The sequence below is a fragment of the Kryptolebias marmoratus genome, linkage group LG11, assembly GCF_001649575.2.
Source record: "Kryptolebias marmoratus isolate JLee-2015 linkage group LG11, ASM164957v2, whole genome shotgun sequence".
In the NCBI taxonomy this organism is placed as follows: domain Eukaryota; kingdom Metazoa; phylum Chordata; class Actinopteri; order Cyprinodontiformes; family Rivulidae; genus Kryptolebias; species Kryptolebias marmoratus.
The window spans coordinates 5,157,537-5,167,882 of NC_051440.1; positions in this window are offsets into that span (position 1 = coordinate 5,157,537).

Consider the following 10,346-nt stretch of genomic DNA (forward strand, 5'->3'; position numbering starts at 1 on the left):
ATGCCTCAAAGTACATTTATTTAATGAAAACATAACATACAAAATGAGCATCTATAAGGACGAGTCATAAAACTCATAAAACAGTCTATAAGATAATGTTAAACCCTGTAAATGTCAGACTAGGTAACAAAATTTCACTGTTGCCTTGTTTCTGGGTTAAAACTAGAAGTTCTTTACAAGTTAACAAAATGGGGGGAAGACAATTTTGATGTTTGTGGTTTGACTATAAATTTACAAATTTGCCTTTTTCCAATGTAATACCAGGTACTATTGATTTATAAGGAAGTTAAGATATTTTTATGTGGTAAACATAGCAAGTAAGTTTAAACAATGCAAAGAAAGAGCATAAAAAAGTCAAAAATGCATCCTGTAAGCTATAAAAACAAAGTTTATAAGAAAAAATGGGCATTAGAAAAGGAGGAAATAATATGTACTTACCAGGAACAAAAGTGCTTTAACACAGAGATCAGTGGTGTTTCAGCTGTTTCATATCAAGGCAGGACTCTGTTCAAAACCACATTTTGTTGTAAATTAAATATATGAATGAAGTTTTACAGCATATTAAAGACAGTGAGATGTGTATCCAGCAGGAAGCCAACATATCTGTTTGTTTCTGTCCTCAGCCTGACCTCCACTCTGTGTGGCCTTCAGTCTGGGTTCCAAACTCAACGAGGCTCATGAGTCCGAGGCTGGTTTTACAGCGAGTCCCAAGACCAGGGTCACCTTCATCACCGAGCTCTGGTCAACCTGCATGCTCTTCCTCTTCATCCTTCTGCTCCTCACTGTGCATCGCTTCAGATTTAGTGGAACAGCACTACTCCTACAAGGTACTGGATACTACTACTACTACTACAACTGCAAATAATAATAATAATAATAATAATAATAATAATAATAATAATAATAATAATAATAATAATAATAATAATAAATTTAATAATAATAATAATAACAGTGCCTTCCATTGGCTCATGAATTTCCAACACCATAAACACTTTTTCATGCTGGTTTAAGCACATTAAAAATATGAAACCTACTTTTATTATCTAACCTATGAAAGAGTGAGACTCTTACTTTGAGGACCATCTTTAAGCTTTATTTTGTAAAGTTCAATTTAATCCCTTTTGCATCACCAGTTTAACTCTGTTACAAATAAAAGAAAAACAGACTTATATTAAAAGATATTTGTAAGCTTTATTTTGAAAGTCTGAGGTAAAACCTGTTCCTGTTTTCTTCTTATGATTTTTATTTCCTTACTTACTAAGCAATGATTATATCTTTAGCAGTTATTCTGTAACCTGTTTGTTCTGACTTTTAAAGAGGATATATTGAGAAAAATGAGGCTTGTGTTTCTGCAATATTCTACCATAAAACATCTAAAACACTTCGCTTTTCTTTTTTTTCAAAAATTATTGAGTGAGGATGACTTTCACTTTAGAATAGATTTTTAATTTTAGCCTCTTGCAAAAATAATTTTGACACCTAGAGTTAGTTGTGACAAAACCTCCAGGAGTGCTGTATAAAAATATTTTTCCAGCATATATTTAATCTATGAAAATCTTGTTGAAGAAGATGGAAACATCTGTTGTTTTCAAACTAATTTAGTTTAAATACAGCATCTTGTTGACTTTCAGTGACTGAATTCAAACTCTTCTGTAAATGTAATCATTAGCGGTGGTGTTTCAGCTGTTTCATATCAGGAACCTTCAAGGCAAGACTTTGTCTAAAACCACATTTTTTGTATTTTAAATATATCAATGACGTTTTACAGCATATTAAAGTCATTGAGATGTTTATCCAGCAGGAAGCCAACATATCTGTTTGTTTCTGTCCTCAGCCTGACCTCCGCTCTGTGTGGACTTCAGTCTGGGTTGCAGACCCAACAAGGCCCGGGAGTCCGAGGCTGGTTTTACAGCGAGTCCCAACACCGGGGTCACCTTCATCATCGAGCTCTGGCACATCTGCCTGCTTCTCACCCGGACCCTTTTCAGATTCAGAGGACCAACACTGGAGCTGTGAGGTGCTGGACGATGAAACGACAACCAGCCCCAAGAGGCAGCGGAGAGGAACCTCTGATTATAACGCTGATGAGAGACCAAAAACACCTACAGGCCAGCTTCCAGCAACACACCCACCTCCTTTAAAGCTAAAAGCACCCAAACGCCCAAGGCTCTTTGATCGAAACACCAAGTGGGTGAAGAACCTTCAAGCTCTTTTAAATAAGAGCAAGGGACAGCAGAAAGGAACCACTGATTCCAAAGCTGATGAGAGCCAGCTTCCTGCTGCAGAACGTTCTCCTTCTAGACCAAAAACACCTACAGGCCAGCCTGCTGCAACATGTAGTCCTTCTCTAAAGTCAAGACCACCCAAACGCCCACAGCCCTGGGAGCCAAATGACAAATGTGAGGAGAACCTTGTAAATGAGAGCAAAGGACAGCAGAGAGGAACCATCAGTTCCAAAGTTGATGAAAGCCAGCTTCCTGCCACAGACTTTCTTCTCTCAAGGCTGAAAACACGTGAAGGTCAGCCTTCTGCCGCAGATCCTCCTCCTTTGAGGCCAGGAGCAGCCAAACGCCCACTGCCCTTTGATCCAAACGCCAAGTGGGTGAAGAACCTTCAGTCTCTTTTACATGAGAAGAAGAGGCAGCGGTGCTGGCCCTTCTCCTCCTGTCTTCCTCCTCCTCCTCTGCCTCCTAGCCCTTCTCCTCCTGTCTGCCTCCTCCTGTCTGCCTCCTCCTCAAGTTGGTCCTCTTCTTCCTCGTCAAAGTCCTCCAGCTCCTCCACCTCCTCAGGCTTTGTCATCTCTCCACTCCAAACCCAAAACTGCCTGGTGGTCCAAGACTGGCTTCCTTTGAGGCCCATCAAGCTCTCCTTTGGCTCCTCCTCCCATCCTCCTCCTCCTCCTCCTCCTCTTCGTCCTGAGACTGAGGAGTCTTGTTCCTTGCCAACCTCTTCCAAGTCCTCCTCCTCGGACTTTGGATCAAGTGGTTTGGCATCTCAATGAAAATAAATAACTTAATAAATAAAAGAGAAAGTTTACTGAAAATCTTTTCCCTCAACTACATTTTAAGGTCATTAAATGTTTTGGCAATGTGCGATATGTGGATATTTATAAATAAGGGTTTATCAGCAAATCATTTATCTCTTATTGCAGATTTTCAAAAGTCAGCATTTGAATGTTTACTGCAGCAGTGAAGGAAAATATGGTGTCAACACATTGCTTTTGATCACTAACTATTAACTATGAGACAAAGGTTGGCAATAGCCTGGGGCCCAAAATACCAGGGGCCCCATAAATGACCTGACATGGATTTTGTTATTTTAATCTGATCAGGACAATGAGTGTTACATGTGTGAATGATGTGTTCTTAAAAATATATCATGTAAAATAACCTAAATGCTAAACGGTCAAAAATCAGAATGTCACGATGGGAGTAAAGGTTTTATTGACGTCTAAAAGAGTGGGGTTTGATCATATGTTACAGCTGGTCAAAAGAAGCCATTTCAAAGCAGCTGTATTCAAACATGGCAAATAATTAATAAACAAAGTGAAGATGTACAGTATACAGGGTGAATTTTGTATATAATAAACTGGGATCTGAACCTTAATTACTTTACCAGAAACTGAAAAATCTAAAAGTCCGCAACTACTGATGAAGTGAGTCAGCATCTTACTGCTCTGGTAACAAATGGCTAGAAAGAGATTTTGAGAAGATTATAATTTTGAATCACTTGACAGATGAGCATAATTTAAGCATTAAGAAAGAAAAAGCAGGTGTTAGGTTTAAAATAGATTTTTAAATTAACCACAAAAAAAAGGAAGTGTGAGGCCCCACGGCTGCGTTTTGCCTTTGGCCTTGAAAACCCACCTCTGCAACTTCAAACACTTCCAAACAGCCAAGCAGGGCCAGAAATACTGCAAAACTTCTTTGGGTTTTGGTGGAAAGGTTATGAAGTATTGATATCTTACCTGCATGTAGTTTTTTGAATGGTCTCAGTTTGGAGAAATTATTTCGCATTACACAGTATTTCACATGGAATTCTATGGTGAAGTGCAAGCAGCTAGCTGTAGCACTTCCGGTGCAGCCTGGGGCAGTTCTGGCAGGAATTTCATAATAATTGGGCTCAAATAACCACACACTGCAAAACTGGCAGAAGTGTTACGGTTTAAATAACAGTGTTTGAATGACAACTTTAAGAGTTCAGCAATTTTAAAATGCAAGATTAAGTTTGCAAGTCGGTGCACTCAGACAAGCCATTTTTAGTTCTTCAACACGGTTCAAATCCAGATTCAGATTCTCTTTGTTGTCATTTAGCACCGAATCAAAGTTGCACAGAACAGAATTTCATAATGACAGAATTTTCCAATGATTTTACATGGCTTCATGAGAAAATACTGACAAACCAAAAGAAGAAGGAAACCTACCTTACTGTATATGCATACAACCAAGACCCTTATGCACACACACACACACATAATGTACATATAACATATGTACAGATAAGTTTTTAGCATCTTTTGTAACTGCTCACATTTTGAATGGGTGTCACCACCATGTATTACATGATTATTGAGCAGAAATCTGACATACCTGCTAGAAGTGACCCCGGGCTGCACTGAAAGTGCTACACCTCACTGCTGCTACTATTTATACTCACAAAAAATGAAAATGTGTAATGCAAGATTGATGGTGGTGGTGATGTGTTCAAACTTACCTTCTGCTTGTCAGTCCTGTCAGAGGAAAGCTTTATTTATCCAAATTGAGGCTATTCAAAGATCTATCTACAAAAGGTAAGATATTAATGGTTCATAACTTTACCGAAGTACTACACTTCAAAATATCCCTCTAATGTAAAACGGTAAAACGAATGCTAATGCAACTGAAAGAAAACAACTTTAAATTTGTGGTAAATGAAATTAAACATGTGGGATCAAACCAGCTCAACAAAACACACCTCTGAAAAGACTCCAGCGTTTGACGCAAGGCCTGATGGGTAATGGATGTTGAAGCAACAACAGCTCCTGAAGATCGCGCAAAGGGCAGAAATGAAGGAGGGGAGGCTGATATGTCCAATGATGTGATCCACACTCAGCACCTGGCAGAACACAGGATTGACCTAAAAAGACAGAAACGCAGGCTGAGGTTTCTAAAACATATATATAGTTTGGTCACATGCATGCAGAAAAAGAAAAAGAAAAAGAAAAAAAGAAAAAAATGAAAGAAAATACATAAGTAAAACTCCTCAACCTGCACACAATAAAACAGAGTCTGTCCATCCTGACGGTTCTCCATTAACAGAACAATACATCGTTTTCATCAAAGCAGTACAGCAGAAGCAGCACCGTCTCTTCATCTCTTCATCTTCACAGGATCCACTCAGCTGTCCCCTCATCATCTTCAGCTTTGTCAGGTTTGGCAGGTGTGGTGTAAGGGAAACAAAGGGAGTCCTGACACGAGCTCAGAAATGCTCAGAAGGAAAACAGCATCTTACTAACGTTAACATTAATAAGCTCGGCTTTAATTTAGGGCAGAAGTTACCAGGGCAAGCATGCACTGTCAGCCATGTTACACAATCGAATTCAAAAACTGTGAAAGGAAACTGAAAAATGCATTAATTGGAATATTTACTCACTGCTAACTGTGTCTGCTTGACTTGTGGTGAATATAAACATCTTTGAACAGGAGGTAAAAGTATAATTGACAGCAGGGGGAGGTTCATGGAACAGCAGTGATATAATCTTTGGACTCATCTTCCAGGTCTGGTAAATTAAATCAAATTTTAGTAAACAAAATGTGTGTATATCTCACCAAAAGCTAACATTAGGAGTTGTAACAAATGAAACTATGTGTAACTGAAGAAAATACGGTTTAAAAATTACTCATGATTATTTGTTTCATTTCTGATGATAAAAGCTTGCACATGTATTTATATAAAAAGCATGGAAAAAAATAATTTCATGTCCTTTCCTCCAGTTCCAGATGAGATCTATAATTCAGAAACTTAATTTTGAGGCTTGTCAGGCTCTGATCTGCAGCAAAACAACGTCCCTAAAGCTGATAATCCCTTACAAAATGGCCCATTAGCTAAACCCCCAAAAGGAAAACAAAAATCAGATTAGGGAGTTGGATTACACAGAAATAATTCTTCAGCCAGATTCAGTCCACTGAAGTCAGGAATCTTTTCTGTTGACATAATTTTACAGACCTAATTTAAACAAAATCACAGTGAATTATTTGTAATTTTTGTCACATTTTTGTAGCAGATTAAATAGTCTGTCGTAATTTGTCTTTTCATTTTGAAGAGAGAAAGCTCCTCGGTGGAGAAGCAAAGTGCAGTTCCTTTAGGATCCTCTCTCTGTTCTGCTTGGGTCTCTGGGTGTTGTTCACAGTTTGACCACATGAGGGCAGCAGAGCCACAATTACTCAATGATTCAGATGACATTAACGTATAATTGTCTTAGTTTGTAAACAAGCTCTGAACGTGTAAGGTGTCACTAAACAAACAGAGGGATATTTTAAATTCGACCAAGTGTAAATAGATTTAGTTTCACACATCGTGGCCTCTTTAATCGGTCTTTGACTCCTGATTACTGACTTGTACTCAGATCCTCTGAGGCTGTATCTTTAAGAAATATTTCCAACAGTGATTGTGATGGCTGCAGCACATTTTGTTGCCCGCCTGCTGTGATCAGTCTTTAACCCTGCTTAGTGTGTGTATGTGTGTGTATGTGTGTGTATGTGGGTTCTGTCATGTACTGGAGGGGAGCCGTGTGTCCCCCTAGTGACACAAATGGATCACTGCACCCACTCAGGCCCTCAGTTTAAACCACCTGACTGAGTCTTGGTCAGACACACTAATCCACATGAGGATTACAAAGGAAGTGATGTGTCCTTCAGCTTCACTGTGTGGGAGGAGATAATAAAAAGCCAAATGTTTTGTTTTACCTATCTATTTTGTTGTGCGTTCCCTGAAGGTGAATGAAGGGCCCAGACATGAAAAGGGCTCGCTTGGATTCAAAAATGTACATTTGACAGTAACACACAGTGTGATGCAGGGCAATCAGAAAGACAGAGCTTGAATTGCAAATGAGCCACAAACAAGTGTGTCTGCACAAACAAAGCAACACAAGCTGGAGATCAATAGTGCAGATTTTGCAAAACAGAGAGAAAGAAAAGAGCCTGGGGAATATTTTTGATTTATCTGTGCCGTACAGCATCCAAGCAGGAAGTAAAGGCTTGCTGCCTTGTGTATTTCACACAGTCTGCCTGTATGAGCTGCTGTCAGACACAATAGGTGCCGCTTAGTTGCATCATCACTTAATTGTGACCCCAGAGATAGCCTTTTCTAGCAGGCAATTTGGAAGGGGGAAAACATGAGTGTGTGTGTGTGTGTGGGTGTGTATGTGTGTGTGTGTGTGTGTAATCGAAAACCCACCGCCCCTGCTGCTGCTGCCGCCGCCGCTGCTGAGTCTACCTCTGCTGCAATCACCTGCAATCCTTTCAACGCCTCGCCGCTGCTGCCGGTTGCCTGGAGACCGGGTTGCCTGGGCCACACAGCTTGTGGTTCTGGGCGAGGATGAGGAGGAGAAACACGGAGACAAAGATGCAGAGAGGAGGGAAGGGGAAAAGGAAGGAGGGGAGGATCAGAGGAACGTTTGAGGTATTTATCCTGTAAGTGCAACGTCTCTGTCTCAGAAGCCAGTGATGGCAACTGTTGAGCTGCAGTGGGCTGCAAAAGTATTCACCCCCTGGAATTTAAATGCATTTAAAATAGCTAATGAACCTTCACAAAATACTCAATAATAATCCAGTTAAATGGAGAAAAACAACTTGTTAAAAAGCGGTGCGTTTATTTGCATTCACTCAGCCATTACTTCCAGAAGCCTCATAATTAAATAAATAAGGTCCACCTGTGAGCGATCTCAGTGTTAAATGATCTCAGCATCTATACACCTGTCTTTACAGAACCAACACCAGAGCACCATCTCTAAGTAGTAAGAGCTCCCACCAAGCAAGAGACACCATGAAGAGTAAGGAACTCTCCACAGGTCAGAGACAGAGTAGTGGTGAAGCACAGGTTGTTAAAAAAATCCCTCAACTATGAGCATCCCACGGAGCGCCATTGAATCTGTTCTTATAAAATGATTCCACCATATCAAACCTGCCAGGAGAGGGTCATCCTCCATGCACCGATACGAAGGCCATTAATCAGAGAAAGATCCAGGAGGCCGGAGATAACCCTGACGGAGCTGGGCAACTCTTCTGCAGAGACGCGAGGACGTGTCCACACGACCACTATAAACAGAGCTGGGCTTCACGGGAGAGTGGGCAGGGGGAAAAAAATGCTTAAAGAAAGAAAAAAGCTGGATTGTTTGGAATTTCTTTTCCAAATATGTGTAAGAAGGTACTGTGGTCAAATGAAGCTAAAACTGAGCCCATCAAGGATGACACCATGTCTGAGCCACATCTTCCACCTCTCATCAGGCTGAGAACACCATCCCAACAGTGAAGCATGGTGGTGGCAGCGTCATGCTGTGGGGAATGTTTTTCATCAGGAAGGACTGGGAAACTGGTCAGAGTTGAGGGGATGGTGAATGGAACAAAATGTGAAGATATTTTTGATGGAAACCTGTTTGAGTCTTCCACAGATTTAAGACTGGGACAGATGTCCACCTTCTAGCAGGACAAACACTCTGCTGCAGCAGCACTCCTCTGGTTTAAATGGAGAACCAATTAAATGTCCTGGATTGGTCCAGTCAAAGCCCAGACCATAATACAACTGAGAATCTCTGGTTTGATTTATAGATTGTCAGACACAAGCAGCATCCACCAACCTGAAGGAGCTGCAGCAGTTCGGTCACGAAGAACGGACAAAGCCTCCAGCAGTCAGATGGTCAAAGATCGTGGAGACAGACGTGAAGAGACTTGATGCTGGAACTGATGCAAACTGATGTAGAGCTACCTGCTCTACAAAGTTCTGAGCTTTAAAGACTGATTACAAATGCATTTTTTTTTCAGTTTTAGAGTTGTTAGAATAAATTAAAACAAGTTCCTTCCCCCTTCCCATTTAATTGCATTACTTTGAAGTGCTTTTTTTTCTTTTCTTTTCTTTTTTTTTGTAGAATTATTGCTTCTAACCAAATTGAAAATCCAATTAAATTCTAGGTTGTGAGGCTACAAAATAGAGAACATAGCAAGATGAAGGTGAATACTTTTGCAAGTCACTATAACTTTAGATGAAACTCTTTTTAATGGTTTTGTAAATGAGAAAAAAAAGCTGGGCATTGGCAGGTTGATGAATATTAGATGGACTAAGAAACCAAAAAGAAAACCCACTCCGCACTAATTAATCTCCTAGGGTTGTTATGGTTTGAATAACTATGAATCTAAAGAAGCTTGGCAAAAAGCTGTTAAAAAAACATGTTTGAGTTGGGCGTAAATGAGATGTTTATAATGCAAAAAGGCTCCTCGGTCATTAAAGAACTGCTGATCCTACATGCTTACAGAGCTAAGAGCTTAAAATAAAAGTTAAAAACTTCTTTAGCACCTTTGTGACCCCTATTTCAAAATGTCCATATTTGACAACTCATAAAGTCTTGCTTCCATTTATTACGAGTTGCAAACTTTAAACCTCCGGTTCGGACTATTTTAAGCTTAGCTAAAGAAGAGAAGAGCTTCTGAAAGATTCAACCCTTCCTTAAATATTGATTCCTGTGCCTAAAACTGGAGTGGGTTTGGAGCGATTAAGATTAAAACTGAGGTGAAGTTGCATGAATGACATTCAGGCCGAGTTTTGGATTATTTTCAGCACCCGATTTCGAAGCGCGACTCAGAGGGTGGATGTTGGGAGGCTGTGGGCCAGCGTCAGCAGAGGAGCTTACTGCTGAGTGGACAGGATGGCTCACCTTTGCACCATGCTGTGTGTTGGAGGGGATGGGAGGTGGAGGAGGAAGAGGAGGAGGAGGGAGGGAGGGGGGTTGCATTCTAATTGATTTCATCCCTCAGGAAAGTCATTTCATCATGCTTTGTGTTTTCAACTTGTGTCTGATGACAGCCTTACAGCAGTCTGTACGCGCAGAGACTCACACCCCCACTGGGAACATTATGAGCTTCTGAGCGTGTGTTTCTGAGTGTGTGTGTGTAGGTGTAGGTGTGTGTGTGTGTGTGTGTGTGTGTGTGAGCAGAGAGAGCCTCTGAGAGTGCACAGAACATGAGAACGTGTGGGAGGATAGAAATCAAAAACATCAAAAACATAAGATTAGATAGATTTTTTTATAACGTCAGCAGACTCTAAACAAGATGGGAGCAGCAGCCTTCTGACACAGAAACACTTTTACACCCCCC